This window comes from Myotis davidii, unplaced genomic scaffold (genome assembly GCF_000327345.1).
Source record: "Myotis davidii unplaced genomic scaffold, ASM32734v1 scaffold2863, whole genome shotgun sequence".
NCBI classification, from domain to species: Eukaryota; Metazoa; Chordata; class Mammalia; order Chiroptera; family Vespertilionidae; genus Myotis; species Myotis davidii.
The window spans coordinates 4663-12149 of NW_006294115.1; positions in this window are offsets into that span (position 1 = coordinate 4663).

Genomic DNA, 7487 nt, shown 5'->3' on the forward strand with positions numbered 1-7487 from the left:
CCTGGGGCCTCCAGCCCCTCAGGGGGTCACACAGCTGGCCCAGGAGCCCGTGCAGGGGGGAGGGGGGCAGGGGGAGCCTGGGCTCTGGAAACGCAGGAAGCTGTGAGCGGTGAAGGCCATGATGGGGAGGGAGGTGGCCCGCCCTGCCCTCCTCTGAGTCCACACATTGGTGACATGTCACTGACCTGCCACGAGCTCTGTTTTGCTCTGTCTCCTTTCCTCGCGCGTGGCCCGCGTTTGTCACGATGGCCAGGCTCTGCCAGCGGGTGTCTCGGCTGAGCTGACGGTTTCGTGGTCTGAGCGCTCAGTGTCCTGGGGTCAGCTCCCTGCGGGGAGGCGCAGCAGACGGCCACCTCACGGTCAGTAGCTCACTGGGAGGCAGCACGGTGGTCCTCCCCAGTGGCGCAGGTTCAGAGGGTGACTGAGCAGGTGAGCCACCAGGAACGAGTCCACTGTCCTGTCCTCTCGCTGCCGCTCAGGGGCCAGGCGCTCCAGGGCCCTGTGCCTCATGCTGCAGATGGCTTCCGCTTAGCTCCCGCAGACCAGACTGCTGCCGTCTCTGTTACAGAGTGACTTTGTTTCTGCTCTTGCGTTAAGAGGTGCCAGGAGCTCCTCCGGCAGCCTAAGCAGCATGGGTGCCGGTGGGACTGGTGCCTGACCACACTGCTGGATGGCGTGTGCCCAGTCGGTGTGCCTGGCCCTCAGGTGGGCTTCCCTCTGCTCCACCGCCGCAGTGGGCGGGGTCGTGTCAACAACGCTTAGGTCCAGAATGATGCTGCTGGGGGAGGGCGCCAGGCTCACAGTGTGGCTGTGCTGGGTGAGGGTGCCAGGCTCACAGTGTGGCTAATGTTGTGGCCCCACCCCATAACAAAGAAAAATAATTTCCGGAGGATGAGGCCCAGAAATCGGGATTTTAAAAAGATTCCCAGGTGATTCTAATGTGCAGCCAAGGTTGAGAACCACTGACCTAAGGGTTTGGGGCTCGATTCTGGTCAAGGGCACGTACCTGGGTTGCAGGTTTGTTCCCTGCCCTGGTTGGGCACGTGTTGGGGGCAACAATCGATGTGTCTCTCACATTGATGTCTCTCTCTCTTTCTCCCTCCCTCCCTCCTTTCCATTTTCTCTGAAAAGAAATGGAAAAAATATTCTCATGTGAGAACTAACAAAACAAAAAAGATGAGTTAGGAGCATTTTATAGGCCAGTAAGTAAGGAGGTGATCAAACAAAAGAGAAAAAACTCCATAATGGTAAGGGTATACCAGATGGATGCAGCAACCCCCGCCCCCCCAAAAAAAGAAAAAAATTTCCAATGCCCCAAATGGAAAATTTGAGCAACAAACCTAAGTCGTACTGATTAGAATCCAGCATGTAACACATAACTAATGCATACAAATAACCCATATATATAAAAGCCTAAGCGGCCCTTAAAACCAAATGACCGGAACAGCCGGTGGACCAGTTGGTATGATGCGCACTGACCACCAGGGGGCAGATACTCAATGCAGGAGCTGCCCCCTGGTGGTCAGTGTGCTCCCACAGCCAACCTCCCACGGCTGGCCAACGTCCCCTGGTCCCTCTCTGCAGCCAGCTGGCCCTCCCATCAGCCCAATGGGGATGCCGCCAGCCAATCTCCCACAGCCCCTCCCCCCATCCGGCCTGATCCCAATGGGCCCCGATCGAGGGCCAGGCTGAGGGACCCCACCTGTGCACAAATTCGTGCACCAGGCCTCTAGTAAGTACTAATAAATGGACCAACAAAATAAGACCTGAATCAGGGAGGTATGGAACAGACAGACATACCTCCGTGTGAGGTTGAGGGAATGAGAAAAAATAAACCAAAGAACTTATCCTATATAATAAAGTGTAATATGCTAAGTGTCTGACTGTTCATGTGACTGTTCGACTGTTCCACCAGTCACTATGACGCACACTGACCACCGGGGGCAGACGCTCTGACTAGTAGTCAGCTTGCTGCTGGGGTCCGGCCAATCAGGACTGGGTGACACAGGCTGGACATGCCCTGGAGCCCTCCTGTGGTCCTTTCCCGGCTGGCCAACCTCCCGTGGTCCCTCCCAAGCTGGATTGCGGGGGGCGTGCAGGAGGCAGCCGATCCATGATTCTCTCTCATCATGATGTTTCTATCTCTCCCTCATTTTCTCTCTGAAATCAATCAATAAAAAAATATATATGTACCTTAAATATATATGTATAAAAAATAATAATAAATGGGAGAATATCTCCCATGCAGAAGAATTCCAAGTAATTCCTGGGGAGCACCTCCCCCCCACCCTGTCACAAGGGGGAGCCCTCTCCCGTGGTCCTGCAGCGTGGGCTGAGCCCGGGTGTCCTCCCAGAGAGAACAGGCTGGGAAGAGGAGAAGAAAGAAATGACAAACCCCACCTCGGGGTGCTCAGGTCACGTGGCACCGTGAGTCCTGCCCATGGTGCCCTGGGTGGTGTAACAAGAGGGCGCTTGACGCCCCATCTTCCGTCATCCTCCCAATCCAGCCTCAGCCGAATCCCGGCAAGAACAGCAGAGGGCGCCCTCGGCACACCTGCCGCTCCTCTCACCCGGCCAAGGCCTCAAATCCAGAGCCCCAGAAGCTGCACCGCCAGGAGGTGCCCACGTGGCTACATGTCAGTCGGGGTCCTGGGCTACATGTCCTGGGCAGGTCCCGGGGCAGGAGGGGGCCATTCGGGGCAACTGAGGGCGTCTGAGTGCAGGATGGCTTTATTGAGTTCACGATGTGTCCATATTGGTTCATTGATTGTGACAAACGCATCATAGCAAGCGTGTGAGTGAGTGTTCTCCAGGGAGCAGCACCGACGGGACCGGAGACATAATGTAGGTGTACATGCAGATTTATTTGAAGGGACTGGCTCGTGACTGGGGAGACTTGGTAAATCCAAATTCTATTGGGGGGAGGGTGGGGAGAAGGCTGGGGCGCTGGGAAGGCCGGGCTTGCAGTTGGCTGTCTTCTGGTGACTCCTTCCTCGGGGAGCTCAGAGTTTGGTCTCTACGTCTTTTGACTGATTGGGTGAGGCCACCCACGCTGTGGAGGGTCATCTGCTAGACTCAGAGTCCACCAGTATCAGTGGTCTGTTACTCTTGTTCAAAAATCACCTTCACAGAAACATCCAGAATAGCATTGGAGCCAATATCGGCATCGTGGCCCTGCCACACTGACACAGGACGTTAACCGTGGCACCGACAAACCCGTCGGGTGTGACATGCTATCGCTGGCAGGATCCAGAAGAGGAAGCGGAGCATCAGAGAGGGAGGCGCAGAGGTGGGTGAGGCCGGGCCGCCCCAGGGTCTGCACCCACGAGCCCAAGCTCCAGGAAATCCTGCCAAACTGAAGGCATACTGAGTGGAGGTATGTTTACAAAATAAAATTTTTTTATTGACAGAGAAAGAGAAACATCAATGATGAGAGAATCATGGATCGGCTGCCTCCTGCACACCTCCCACCGGGAGTCAAGTCCACAACCCGGACATGGGCCCTGATGGGGAACTGAACTGTGGCCTCCTGGTTCCTAGGTTGACACTCAACCCCTGAGGCACACAGGCGGGCGGACATATGCTTCTGTAGATGAGAGGAAGGGCCTGAGTTTGCAGCCTGGGTGAGGTTTTGGTTTCTCTGGACGTGGCCATTTAGTTTGGAATGAAAGGGGTGAAGCACTGCTTTTATGTGACCTGAGAGCAGTCCCCATGTGACTGCATCAGAACTCCCCGGGGGGAGGGGCCCCCCGAGATTCCCCATGCCACGGGCCCAGAGGACCCGCTGAGGACCCGCTGTGCGATGGAAGTCATGCGTGAATGTCAGCGCGCACAGCGTTGGGGGGCCCTGGGTCTGCCTATCACCTCTCTCTGCTCCCCCAGCATCGTCTGAGGTTCAGGTTTCAGACACAGGGTGGTGCCAAGGGCCACATGAAGCACTGACCTTCCGGGGGGCTTGCGGCTTTCCCGTGAGCGACAGTGCACGATGGCTACCCCCCTTCCCCCCGCCCCCCACACACAGCAGGGGCGGAGAGACAGATCTGGGCAGACAGATGGCTGTGGGAGGGTGGTAGATGGAGGTGAGCGGAGGATTCCGGCGCCTCGACAGCCCGTCCTGCTCCGGCCCCCTCCCCAAGCCTCAGTTTCCCCCAGTGTTACAGAGGCCCCATCCCCCTGCACCCGCAGAGCCTTTCACTCCCTTGTCCAGTGTGACCTCCACGGCCACCATCTCTCCTCTCTGGGGGAGCCTGGACATGGCCCTGCTCTGTGGGGACCTAATGGCCTTTGAGGGGGGACGGAGCTTCTGTGTGGGGTGGGCAGCAGGGCTCTAGGGTTTGGTGTGAACAAGTGGTTCTGGGGAGGAAAAGCTGAGCGAGGGCGAGGCCTGGAGCTCCCACTGTGGTGGCCAAAGCCGGGTCAATGGGAAGGGGCAGGTTTGCGTTTGGAAAGCAGTAAAGGCCCCGAGGCTGTGGGGGGTGGGAAGGGCTGAGGCCGAGGCTGGGGGCACCCAGGCCTGAGGGAGGGGCTCAGTCTCCGGGGCAGCCTCACCCCCGGGACCTGCTGGGAGCTGCTGTCCAGCAGGCACTCCGCTGCCCCACCTGCCGGCCCCCACCCCACCCACGCGGGGAAGAGGGGAGGGCGCTGAGCAGGTCTCACCTGAGAAAGAGCCACCTGGCTGGGCGACTGATTGTCTAACCCACAGCCTCACCCCCAGCTGCTCCCCAAAGCTGTAATTATCGCTTCAGGCAGAAGGATTATTCCGAGGGGGCAGGGACCCGGCCTGGCTGGAGGTGACACTTGAGCAAGCTCCCTCCTCTGCCCCCCGCGGCTCCTGCCTGGGTCACAGGCCCGGAACCAGCCCTACCTTGGCAACAAGTAAAAGTAAACATGTTCTTCAGGTGATGCAGTCATGTCATCAACTCACTACTCTTCTTTAAAAAATACATTTTTATTGATTTCAGAGAGGAAGGGAGAGGGAGAGGGAGAGAAACATCAATGATGAGAATCATTGATCCGCTGCCTCTGGCTCACCCCCCTCTAGGGACTGAGCCCACGACCCAGGCATGTGCCCTGACCAGATATTGAACCGCGACCTCCTGGTTCATAGGTTGACACTTAACCGCTGAGCAACGCCAACTAGCTGGGGCACGACTGTCCCTAGTGACCACGGCTGTCCATGTGGCTCTCAGCTCCCGGGCTTGTGCCCACGCCCACCTGGTCTCAGGGCTGCGGCTCCAACACAGTCCCCACTAAGGCTCAGGTCCCTGGGAGGTGATGTGACCCAGTTCTGCCCCCGCCCTCTCCTACTTCAATCTGCTCAGCCAACAAGGACTGAAGCCGGCTGAGCCAGACAGGCCCGGGCCCCAAACTCAGCCGCGAGGCAGCCAGTGCTGGTCCTCACAGGCCTCGTGTCCGGCTACACGAGCACATACCCGACCGGTGCCCTCGGACCGGGCCTGGACGTGAACACAGGTGAACACACGCGGGAGTCCTGGGGCAGAGGGGCAGCTGCTGCAGCGTGGCCGTAAGGGCTGGACCCTCAGGGCGGGGGCCACGGGGCGCGGGCAGCAACGGGCCTGCTTGCTCTGGGATCGTCCCGGCTGCTGTGTGGGGTTGTGGGGGACCCTTCAAGGCCGGACAGGGGTGGGGAGTGCAGTCAGCGGGTGTGGTCTTGGTGGTGGCCCAGGTGTGAGTGTGAGCATCAGACAGATAAGATGCTTGGCCTGAGGGTGGGGGACAGGCCCAGGGCCTCGGGGACTCGACCCCATGGGGACAAGGGCTGGCATCCATGCATCCTGATGGTGGACAGGCGCAGCTAGGGGTTGAGCCTGATGAGGTCTGTGGAGGGTGGAGGGCTGCTAGAGGTCACACGGGGCCTGGACGAGGCGGGAGGACAGCCAGGACCCAAGCCCACAACCCATGGGTTGGGTGCCGACGACGCTGGGACATGGCCTTGGCGTCTGGCAGGAGGATGTGGGGACAGGCAGGCCCCCTGCCCTCCCCTTGGACCAGGCTGGGCGGGCGATGTTTGCAGAGGTGCGTCTCCCGGGAGCAGGAAACAAGCTTCCGGATAACTGTTCCCGCGAAGAGTGGAGGGGAAGCCAGCGCCCGCCCTGCTGGGGGCTTGGGTGCCTGAGCCAGCAGCCGCCCCAGGTGCCCAACCTGCACCTGGGCTGGAGGCAGGGGTCGCCCAGGCCAGCAACCGGGCAGCTCCTTGCCACGCACGTGCTGTGCCCAGGGGGCAGCGGAGCTCTGGGGACACCTGGCAGCTCGGCCAGAAATGCCAAAGCCAGAGCTCCCGGGTATCACGGCCGCCAGCCGAGTCACCTTAAACCGTGCTGCTCTCCCTGCAGCGCCCACAGGCTCCGCTGAGGAGTGGGAGCCCTTGCTGGGAGGGCCAGGCCTGCCCTGCAAGGAGCTGGGACCCTGAGAGCCCCTGCAGGGGGACATGCCCGAGGCTGCGGCCTGAGGCTGGCTCCAGGCGACCTTCCTGCCAAGCCCGGGGACAGGAGGGGCAGCTGCGGCTTCCCCTTGAGCTATAAAAAGCCCAAGCCCGGCCCAGCGAGCAGAGGGCAGAGCGAGGGACAGGACGCACAGGACTCGGAGCTCAGCTCGGCCCAGCAACATGAGGTTGGGCCCCGCCATCAGGCTGCTGCAAGCCCCCCTGAGGGCCTGCGTGGTCCCCAAGGCGCACATCTCCGCCAAGCCGGCCAAAACACCCACTTCTGCCCCCGTGAGTACCCGGGAGGCGGCAGGGGCCGGCCCAGGGAGGGCTGGCAGTCCCGGAGTTCTCAGGATGAGGCGGGTTCCAGGGTGGGCCCCAGGAAGCCAGGCTGGTAAAGGGAGAGGGGACGTCCTCCCAGACCGGGTGCTGCTGGAGGAGACGCGGGTGCGGGGCCTGTCCTAGGGCGGGGCTTTGTCCCAATGCAGCCAGGGTCCAGGCAGCCAGCTGTCCCTGGGGCCTATTCTCAGGCTCCCACTGCCTCTGCCAAGGCAGATGCTGAGGCTGAGCTGGGAGGTGCTGTGGGACCTGCAGCGTCACCCGTGAAAGGGGAGGGTGGGCTGAGGGCCAGGGGAGAGCACGGGGGAAACTAACCTGCTTCCCCGGCCCCGGAGAGCAGACAAGACCCGTTTCCAGCCTAAGTCACCACGGGTAGGAAGGTCACGGCCCAAGGTCACGTGCTAGGAAGTGAAGCCCGGAGCTCCGCCTGAGGCCTCTGGGGGTCAAAGCTAAAAGGATTAGCCCCCATCTGGCACCTGATCTCGGACACGGGAGGGCCCAGGCTGTTCCAGGAGGAAACCAGGGAAGCAGGGCTGCCTCTTCAGAACCGGCCCCGAAGGGAGAACATGGACCCAGGGAGCCCCCACTCCAAGGCCCTGTCCTTGTTTGCAAGCAACTTAGAACCTGGGCTGCCTGCCGCCCTGCAGGCCCTGACCAGCACCGGGTGCCCCGGGAGGGAGTCAAGGTCGAGGGGGCGGGCGGGCTC